The following is an 11,737-nucleotide window of genomic DNA, read 5'->3' on the forward strand; positions in this document are numbered from 1 at the left end:
TACTCTGCCCTCTCTGAATCCCTGATCTGCCATCTACACTAAAGTCTGATCCAGCAAAGAGACCCACTTCTGCCTCTGAGAATGGCATTCATGGGGCCCTAGCACCCTCTAGATGAAGTCGCGGGGGAACATTGGTCTCAACTCCCGCCCTCATTCCAAGGCTGTCCTGTGCCAGTGGTATGCTTACCTCTGTCTCTGGTGGAGGAATGAACACCAGGGCTGTCATCTTCAGATTCAGCCCTCAAAAGTCCCAGTCTCCAAGGATGTATTGCATAGTAATCCTGCAGTGAACAACATCCAGGTCGTCAACAGTGAACCTAAGGTGCCAGAACTTTTAATAGCAGTGTGGTTGGGTCAAAGGCTCTATCACTGGTCGTCTAGGTTGTCAGGTGAGATCATGGCTCCAATGTTCAGACACAGCTGACCTGGGATCATCCTCCCTCTTCATCTTCCTGCTTATCCCTTGCCCCCCTCACCCCAATAGCCCTAGCCCTTGGACACTTTCTTCTTAGCTGACCAGAAAATAAACTCCCTGGGGTTGTAGAAGAGTGAAACCTGGTGACTCACCCTGAGCCCTAGTGTCTACCCAAGGCTGCTTCTTTCTGCATTCGGTGACCACACAGCTCCTGGATGTAATGAAGTTGCTGAGGGGTCAGTGGTTTGGTCCGTCATACTGTCTTTAGGCTCTGAAACTGTCCCCACAGAGATTGTGAAAGGTTGGCTCTCTTGATTCAGGGACTCCAAACCAAGGCTTGCATGTTCCCCCTTCTTTCTTCCTTTCCTCTTTTTCTCCCTCTGTCCTTCCCTCCTCTCTCTCTCTCTCTCTCTCTCTCTCTCTCTCTCTCTCTCTCTCTCTCTCTCTCTCTCTCTCTCTCTCTCTTTTCTTTGTGTCAGTCCTGCACCTTGAAGGAGCCTAGGTGCTGTCCCCGAGCCTTTTTACTCAAGGCTAGCAGTCTATGGTTTGAGCTACAATCCACTTCAGTTGTTTTGTTTTTGGTTGTTAGAGACAAGAGTCTTACAGGCTTTCCTGCCTGGGCCAAAATCCTTGATCCTCCGATCTCAGCCTCCTAAGTAGCTAAGATGACAGGCATGAAGCACTGGCATCCAGCTCAAACCAAGGTTTCTTCATGTGCTGTGGAACCAGTCCTGGAATCTTTCATTGTCTATGACACCCCAGAGCTTGGCACACACTGTAATGATTTGTTGGATAAATAAATGAACTTATGTCTATGGCAATACTTCAGAAAATTCCCATCTGATTAAAGTAAGTGTCCTCTGTGGGAGAGGGGGGATGAAGCCTGATGTTCTCCCACAGTTCTCCCTCCTTCCTCTTTCTGCCCTCCTGATGCCACCACAGTTAACTGTTTTGGCTCTGAGGATGTGAGCCACGATGTACACCCTGGATTCTGGGACCTCTTGGATGCCTATCTTCTCAAAGATCTCTGTCCAGCTGCTGACCCACTCAATTCCCCACTCAGGTGTGAACAAGGTTGCCATGAGCTGAATGTCTGGCTCAAGTGGCCTCTTCTTCTCCCCGTGAGGTAACCAGGATGGTCTACCACATCCTGCCTCCAAGTTTCATGTTGCAGAGAAAGGATCCTCCAGGCAACCTGGGGTCTCTGAATCTCCCAGAGTCCAGTACAGGTTCTGGGAATTGTCTCTGGTCACAGCTGCCAGGCTGGGAATGGCGATGTCACAATCTCTGCTCCCCATGACGTCTTCCACTGTGGGGGTCACCCTAGAGAGACCTGGAGGAGATTTAGCAGCTGCCAGAGAAAGGCATTCAATGCATAACCTTCAAAGCAGAAGACAATCTGGCTTGGGAACTCTGCCTGTGCTGCTTTGAACGTCATTGTTTGGCAACTGAAATCGTCCATCTAATTTGACCCATAATCCCAGGCTTTATTGGAAATTGCCAGCTTAAATTTTTTAAAAAAACATGGAAAATGTGGCATTAATTTGTCCCAATGAAACTTAAAGGGTTCCAAAGTCAGTGGTCCCCTTTTTCCTTCCAGACAGCCTACAGCAGGTTAGAGAAATTGGCATTCAGCAAGCCCTAGCTAACTGACACATATGGATACCAAGTGGGCTCCAGCAAGGGGAATGGACTTGCCTACCACTGCCAAGCTAGAAACATCCCAGGCAGGACACAGATTGAAGTCTGCAGGACTCCAGGGAGTATTGACTACTGGTGCACTGCCCTATGAGGGAATCCACACCACTACTGGTGTCCTGGAGCCTGTGCCCAGATGCCCACTGAGACTAAATGCCCTAGGTAAGGTTCTCCTCCCATCCTTGGTCATGGTGAACCATCTGCTATGTCACACTGTACGCCAGCCTCCAAAACCTTATAGCTTCACAGCCCCTGCCCTACCCTCTCCCCCATCTTGTTCCCTAATTATGTTTGGCAGACACATCCCAACCCTTGAATTAGCTCCAACAATGCACACGAGAGCAGAATGTCTGGCTGGAAGAGTGTGGCTGTGGTCAGACTCGCCTCACCAAACTTCTGGCTGGGGATAGAAGGACATGTGTCCACTGTAGTCCAGGTTTTACACAGGTCTTCTCAAGGAGGCCCACGCAGGCACAGCAGCTACTGTGGTTTCTAGGAAAGGGGGAAGAGAGAGATGGAAAGGGGAGGAAAGGACAGTCTACTGAAATCTTCCATAAAGGAGCCATGAATCTGTGAAGTACTTGGTATTGATGAAAAAAGAACAACAACAAATACACACACAGAGAGAGAAATAAAATGCCTGTTCTGTTTTTAGACATGATGACTTAAATATATTTTCATTGCTCTTATCTCCCTCCTCACCCAACACACACACAGACACACACATAGACACACACACACACACACACACACACACACACACACACACACACACACAAACACACATCCAGACGGTGACAGAAGACTCTTCCATGCAGCACCTGCAATTTGCCAACTGATCACTCACCTGAGCATAGTCAGTCTGTACAAGGAGAAAGATGATCTCCCTCTCTCTCTCTCTCCTCTCTCTTCTCTCTCCTCTTTCTTCTCTCTCTCTCCCTCCCCCCTCTCTCTCAAACACACACACAGAGACCCCTAAGTTTGTTGGTTCCTCATCTGGGACAATGTACAAGCTGGAGCATAAAGGTTCCCATTCCCAGTTCCCTTGTCAGAACGAAGGGCTCCCACCCAAAGGAGCACCACTCTAATGACACAACACTACCCTGCCTCTTCCCTTCTCCAGGGCCAGATGCTTCCCCATGGGAACAACCAGCCTAAACTCCCCATTCACGAAAACCCTAGGCCAGTATGCTGGGTGAAGAAATCCCCAGACATGTGGCTCCTCAGAGCCGGGACTGAAAACAAGCAGAGGGTCATGGGGTCCCTAGGGGGCTGTCTGACCTGGTGTGGGGGCTGTGTTGAGGAAATGGATGTGGTCCTAAAGGCTACATACATGGATGAACTACCTTCTTCCAGCCCAGATGCTTCTGGGTGACTGGGCGGATTCTTGGGGAGGACGAGACCAGATGGACTGGGAGCACCAGCAGATGCTGGCAGAGCTGGGAAATATGATCACCCTGTGAGTACTGTTGACAGCTAGGGGGGAGCAGGCTGGGTGTATGTGTGTCAGAGGGGGTGTGTTCCTCCCAGATATTCATCTCTTCTATCTGACCTCCAGTGCCCTCACCTCCCTAGTGGGCTTTTCTGGGACCCTCCTCAGGTGAAAGGGTGACTGAACACAGAGGACAAGGGCTCACACAGCAAGGGGGGCCTATCTTCTGCATCCAACACCCTCCACCCTGAGAAAAAAGGAAAAGACAGGAGAAGGCAGGATGTGGAGGTGCTGCTCCCCACCTTTGACTAAAGTCACCTGGATCACAACAGGGAAAGGAAGGGTGCAGATGCGTGGCTGTGTGGCTCCCACTGCTCCAGGCCAGGGGCTCGGTGATGCCCCCTTCTCACCCAACCCTGCATCTCCCCATTCCCTGGGATACTGGACACTAGAGATGGGGGGTGGGATCCCCAGGTTGACACTCACTCCTCCACACCTCACTCCTGGAGTGCATTTCTGGTAGAGTCAGGGTTCTACTGACTGGCGCTGGGGAGGTGTGGTTGGGATGCAAGAGGGGTGGCATGGGAGTCTCGGGTACAGGTGGGGTTGGTTAGGGGGCGGTCGCAAGGTGCACGACAGCGGGGCAGCCACACACATGTGCTCCTGGGAGATGCTGTAAGCTGTGGTTCCGGGTGTAGCGGGCAGCGATGGCAGCTGCATGGAGGACGCTCGGGTCCAGAGCAGAGGACTAGGGGCCTGGACTGGGTCAGGGCCACAGGTTGGCTGGGAGTGCACCATCGCTGGATGATTCTGAGAGCGCCACGGGTCCTAGCTGGCAGCGACATGTTCGAAATGCTGTGCCACAGGGAGGGCATGAGAGGGGGCTGGGACAGGGGTAGGCGGGTGACAGGGCTGAGCACCATACCCAGGGACCTTGGACTCAGGGCCTACCTGGCCTCTGAGCCTCCCTGGGGCTGTGCTAGGGATGTGCCTCCTGTGCTGGCTTTGTGTGCTCTGTGCTCCTGGCCCAAAACTATGCTACTACAGCAGAGGAGGCCAGCCATTGATGCTGCCTCCCCTTGTGCATGTGCCTGATCTTCTCTCTGCTCTCTCTCTGCCCCCACTTTTCTCCTGGGCTGCCCCACTCCCGTCACCCAAGTGCTCAAGCCCCCGTGTTCCCCTGGCTGCAGCAGCTATGTGCCCCCCTAGGCCATGCCCTGTCCTTCCCTTGATCACACCACCTCCCCCCTCGGTCATACCCCTACCCCTGGCCTTGTGCTGTCCTGACTCTGCCTAAGGCTACCCGGCCATAGCAGAAGCAGCCTCACCTCAGCTCAGGGCTTCCTCCCAATCTGAGCAGCTGCCCAGGGGATCAAATCTTCCCTCACCCCATACTCTGGGGCAGACTCTTCTCCATCCACCCCACACACCAAGCAGGTGCACGGTGACCCTCCATGTTTGTGTGTGTGTGTGTGTGCGTGTGTGTGTGCATGTGTGTGTATGTGTGATTGTGGGGGATATTTACCTCTCAAGGACTCAGAACATAGCACCTTTTGCGATGACAAAACACAGTACACTTTAAAAAAATAGCACAAAGAACCCTGTGTAATGGACTCAGCACAATGTGCCTTTTGAAGGACTCAGCACATAGCAACCTTTGGGATCCTCATGGTAATCTAATGACCAATAAGCTTAGAAATGCCATTTTGACATCACTAAAGTTAAATATCATAGTATTATGACATCATATGTCATAGTGACATTATAGACATATTGTGAATGCCTATTCTGTGATTTCATTCTGTTTCAAGCGAGCAGTATTGGTGGATATGAAATCCATTGTGACTTCAAAACCATTGTGACATGAAAATCTCTTTGTGACATCACAGTTCCATTGTGATATCATTAACCTATTGTGACATTACAAACCTGTCCTGTACATTGTGACCTCACAAAGCCATTGGGATATCACATTGTTGTTGTGACATTACAATCACCTTGAGACTTCCCAAACCCATTATGACATCTTTAGCATCTTTGCAAAAACACATGGCCTTTTTGACATGATGGTCCCTTTGTGTATCCATATCCTCATTGTGAAACGTAAATTGAGATCAGAGATGCCAATATAATATCACAAAGGCTTTACAATATAATCATCGGTGTGACATCACATTGTCATTATGACAACATCAGCTCATTGTGACATCACAAATCTATAATGACATCATACCACTATGACATCACATTGTCATTATGACATCATATATACATTATGAATGCCTATTATGTGATTTTGTTATATTTCAAATGTGGCATGTGGGTTCATATCAAAAACATATTTTGACTTCATAACCATTGTGACATCACAATCTCTTTGTGACATTGCCATTGTGATATCTCTAAACAACTGTGACAGCACAAACATATCCTGTCCTCATAAGTTTTGTGACATATTGCCAATGTGTTAGGCCCATTGAGAGCTCAATATATTTTTGACATATTATTTCAGGTATGACATGAAATATTTTAAATATACTGTTACATCATGAATATTGTGACATCACATTGCTAGATGTAATGATCATTGTGTCAAATTGTCACAATACAAATCTGTTCTGACTTCATCACATTTGTGACAACAAATGCCTTTGGAATCCTCACAATCCCATTCTAAACTCATATACTCATTGTGAGTTAATGACAATTGAGGTCTGGAATACCATTGTCACATCACCAATCTACTGCAACATCACAAAACTATTTTGAACTCATCACTACTATGGCATCACCAACTAATTGTGACATAACAACACACATGACATTATAATTTGACATCATATTTCAATTGTGATATTACTGTACCATCATGCTTACACAAACCTATTATGACCTCATCACATCTTAGAAAATTTGTGGTTTTGGGGACATCAAGCTCCTTCTGTGAAATTGCATCATTGTTAACTTGTAGCAATTGAAATTTGAAATAAGATGTGATATTACAAACTACTTTTGATATCACTAACCCATTTTTATATCATTAACACTTTGACAACCAAAACCTGTTAGGAACTTTAGCACTTTTGAGTAAAATATGGTGTCTTTGTGACATCATTACCAGTGTGACATCAGACTGTTTATGACAACATCAGCTCATTGTTACATCACCAAGCTACAGTAACATCATAGCCTTATTAAATCGCATTGCCACTTTGCTGTCATAGACACATTTTGAATGTGTGTCCTGTGATTTCATTCTATTTCAAATGTGGCATATCAGTTTATATCAGAAACACATTGTGACCTCTTAACCATTATAATGTTATAAACACTGTGTGACATCATAATCAGTGTGACATCACATTGTTATGACATCTTTAGCTTATGGTGACATCACAAAATGACAATGACAATATAGCATTTGCCATTACGTCATTGAGACATAATAGTCACATTATGAATGCCTAATCTGTGATTTCATTGTATTTGAAATGTGGCATGTGGGTTAATATCAGAAACTCATTGTGATGTCATAACCATTGTCACATCAAACTCCCTTTGTGACATCAATTTGGCAATGTGACATCACAATAGCAATGTGATGCAACTAAGGCATTGTGATATCACAATGGTCATGAACTCACAATGGGTTTCTCATATCAACCGACAAACCACATTAGAAATAGAATCAACATAAGGGGCAAATACAACATGTCTATGACATCAGAATGACAATGTGATGCTTTAATTCTATGATGTCATTGTAGTTTTACATGTCAAAAATGAACTGATGACGTCACAATGGCAACATGATGTCACAATTATGATAATGTCAAAAAGGATTTATGTTTCAATGGTAAGTCTGATGTCAGTTGTCATTAATTCCCCGTGAGGATATGGATACAAAAATGTTCTGTGATGTCACAGAGGCCATGTGTGTTTTCAAAGGTGGTAAGAGGTCATAATAGTTTGGGGATGGCACAATGTGATCTGTAATGTCACAATGAAAATGAGATGTTTCATTGGGTATTGATGTCACAGTTGTGATGAGGTCACAATGGTTTTGTGATGTCACAGTTTTTAATATCAGAATGATATGTCCAATTTCAATTTTTCATAATTCAATATGAGGATACCAGGAGATAGAAGAAGCTTCATAGTATGAGGTCATACTATGTGGAAACCCAAGGGTACAGTGATGATTTCACAATGACAATATGATATCTCAACATCATGTTACAATAATATTTTGATATCACAATTGGTGATGCCATACTGATGAGGAGGTTGCAATAGATTTGAGATATGCCAAGGGGTTGGTGATGTCACAATGGCATGTGGGATCTCAATTGTCATTAACATAATGAGTATATGAGTTTGGGAAGGGATTCTGATGTCACCAAACTATATGTATTCAAAAATGTGGAGAACTAACAGGTCTGAGATGTCACAAAGTGACACAATAGTTATGATGACCAGCAGTGTGATATCATGATGTTACACTGGATTTTAGATATCTCAGGTCATATCTGAAATATGAGGTCCAATACAGCTTTTCAACTCACAAAGGGCCTAAGATATCAGAATGGCATGTCACAAAAGTTATGAGGACAGGAGAGATATTTGATGTCACAGTGGGTTAGTGATATAACAAAGACAATGTGCTGTGATAAAGAGATTTTGATGTCACAAAGGTTGTGAGTTCACAATGGTTTCCTGATATCAACACACATGGCACATTTGAAATAGAATGAAATCAAAGAATAGGCATTCACAATCTATCTATGACATCAAAATTACAATGTGATGTCAAGGCAGCAATGTTTTATAGGATATGTACTCATTACCTTGCTCATGTAACTGTAATCCCTCTGTACACTCTACTTACAAAAAAAAACGCACAGAAGAAAAAAATGGTATGGTGTCATTGGGGTTGTGTATGTCACAATGAGATGGAGATGTCATGATGACGATGTGATTTCACAGTCATAATTATTTCACAAAGTATTTGTGATGATATAATGCTATGTGTGATCACAATTTTCGTTAGCTCACTATGAGGATATGGGTATAAAAAGGGTCTCTGATGGCACAGAGGTCATGTGTTTTTTTAAAGGTGCTAAGAGTTCACAATAGCTTTGTGATGTCACACTGTGATTGTGAAGGCACAACAGCAATGTGATGTCACAATGGGTTTGTGATGTCACAGTGGTAATGAGGTCACAATGAGTTCGTGATGTTACTAAGAGTTTGTAATATCACAATGACATGTCCAATTTCAATTACTAGTTCACAATGAGGATACAATTTCAAAGAAAGAATCTCAAGCTCCAAAGACCATGAGTTTTTAGTCATAGCTTGTGTGATATGCTGCCATTAGGATGTTTTAGGCCTTTAGTAAACTTAATCTGTTTTCAAACTCATGAAAATTCAAGTACGACATAAGATATCAGAAATTGACTCTGACATCCTGAACATTGTGACATCACATTGATAGACATCAAGACCATGGTGTCACATTGTGAATTCATGAATCTGTTAGGACTTCATCACATTTGTGTCAACACATGACTTTGGAGACAACACAGTCCCTTTGTGAACTCATATCTTCATTGTGAATTAACGACATTTGAGATCCGACATGTCATTGTTGTGGAGCACATGGGCAGCAAAGATGGCTCTGGGAGGGGGTTGAGTGGGCAGACCCCAATTGATCTGATCAGTGCCTAACCAGCCTGTGAAGGCTCAGGTGAATGATAGGGTGTGACCTTGACAGTGATTGGTTCCTCTTCCTCCCTTACCATACCACCCACCCTTGTTGTCTTTAAAAGGGGCTGCTCTCTGTTAATAAACATGTTTTTTCTACCTGCTGGATTTGGCTCCCCGCTGTGTCTGTCTCCTGGGCTGAGGGAGGCTGGGCAACGGGCGAGCGCTGCACTTACCTTTCCTCGGACCCCGTCCTTCTTTTGTGGGATGGACGAAGACCCAACATCTGGCGCCCAACATGGGGCACGAAAGGAAAAGATTCCGGCCGAAGCTAAGCGGTCTCTCGGGGTAAGTGAAACCCTAAATATGGGTAATGCTATATCACAGAAGAAGGAGGAGGAGGCATCATTAGGCCTAGAAGGAGTACAGGAGGACTTGGGAAATGAGAAGGAAAAGGAAAGGGTCAAATCCGATCGAGAACGCACTGAGACATGCACAGTAGAAGTCAAAACGAGGGTAAAAATTACCCCCTCTGACCCAACTGATACTGATGGTCCTAGGCCCTCTCCCTATTCCCCCGATTGGAGGGGAGGTACGGCACCCTACAAGACCTGCGAGAGGGACTTGCAAGACCCAGACCCCTACCAACCTTCCATGGAGGGGCCGAGGGCCGGGGAAGTAACCTACTCGGAGACCTCCTCTGGAAAGGAAGGGCCACCCAAGAGCCCAGACTCTTGGCCACAGAATTTGCTTCCCCAAGCGTATCCTGTCAATGTGGCATCAGGGGCTAACAGGCCTTTGGAATGGTATCCATGGGAAGCTAAGGATCTTAAAGAGCTCTGCAAGGCGATGGCGGAGGATGGCCCAAACTCTCCCTGGGCCCAGACCACTAGTTCTCAGTTTATTAAATGGTGTGCTTTCTTTAAGGAGGAATGCAGAGTGCGAGCAGAGAGTAACAGGCAGGCTCAACCAGCAATACCTATTACTTATGCCATGCTAGCAGGGAAGGGGGAAGGGTACTCCACTGGCGTCCAACAGGCCGCAATACCTGGCCCGTACTGTGACCAGGTGAGGCAGGCAGGACTTGCCGCGTGGTACAAACTAGATGATGGGCCTACTGAGTCCCCCATAGCAGAAGTGAGACAAAAACTGGGTGAGTCTGGATTGAGAGAGAGTTCCTGAGCAGATGGGTGTTGGCCTCACAGAATGTGGGAAAGCAACAGCATCAGTCCCAACCAGTAGCTTTAGCTTTGCAGGCTCAGGCATCTACAATGACTGAGGCCATTACTCAGGCGCTGGCAGCCCAGGGCCAAGGAACCCCAAGGCCATTGGGGAGAGGGACTTGTTTTAAATGGGGGCAGGAGGGGCACTTTAAGAGGGATTGTTTACAACAATCCCCTGCCAACTGGCCCGTGGGCAAATTGCCCCCTATACCCTGCCCCAGAGGCAGGGAGGGATACAAGTTTGATTTAGATGGAAAGTCTTTAAACTTGGGGAGGGGCATCCTCTAGCCCCTTTAACTCAAGGAGGAACCCCCCCTGCTGTGAGGCCCAGGCAGCCTCATGGCAGGGCGACCCAGGTCCATTGGACCGTCCCCCTGGTGGACGGACTCCACCTTAAAATGAGTATTCTCATAGGTGGAAAGAGGTTTCACTGCTTAATTGACACTGGGGCAGACCGAACTATACTCAGGGAGGAGGAAGTGCACTTGGACTGGAAGCTTGCACCTGGGCCCCGGATATTGGGGGTAGGGGGCAACTCCCAGACCAAAGAGACGGTTGCCCTTATGACATGGACTAGCCCAGATGGAGAACAGGGAAAGATACGCCCTTTAGTGGCAAAGAACCTCACTGCCAATTTACTAGGGCAAGATATGCTAAGACAAATGGATGCCGTGTTCACTACAGACCATCGAGCATCCTATGATGATATCCTGGATGGGGATGAAGCACAAAGGCTTAAGCAGGATCTAGAGGGAGTTAAGGAAGGGGATTTTTTAACTTTCATAATTACAGAGAAGAACATAGGGGACCCGCTCGGGTGCACCCCCAATCCTAAAGGCCACTGCCCCAGAGTACCTCCCATTAAGTGGAAGCCAGGAAGCCCAATCTGGGTGGAGCAGTAGCCATTGACCAAACCTAAACTTGAAGCCCTCCACCTTCTGGTGGAGGAACAGATAAGCCTTGGGCATATCTGCCCTTCTATAAATCCTTGGAACACACCCGTATTTCTTATTCAAAAAGCCTCCGGGGCCTGGCATATGCTCCAAGACCTAAATGAAAGGATGGAGCTAGTAGGAACGCCCCTAAGTGGCATGCCCTGGACTCCTGCTATACCTTCAGAATATACTTTGGTTGTGATTGATATTAAAGATTTTTTTTTTCTATTCCTCTGCATCCAGATGACTGCGAGAAGTTTGCTTTCTCTATAACTTCTCTTAATTTTTCCCAGCCCGATCGGAGGTTTGAATGGACAGTGCTGCCACA

The sequence above is a fragment of the Dipodomys spectabilis genome, unplaced genomic scaffold (genome assembly GCF_019054845.1).
Source record: "Dipodomys spectabilis isolate Male_0828 unplaced genomic scaffold, ASM1905484v1 ptg000259l, whole genome shotgun sequence".
Taxonomy (NCBI): Eukaryota; Metazoa; Chordata; class Mammalia; order Rodentia; family Heteromyidae; genus Dipodomys; species Dipodomys spectabilis.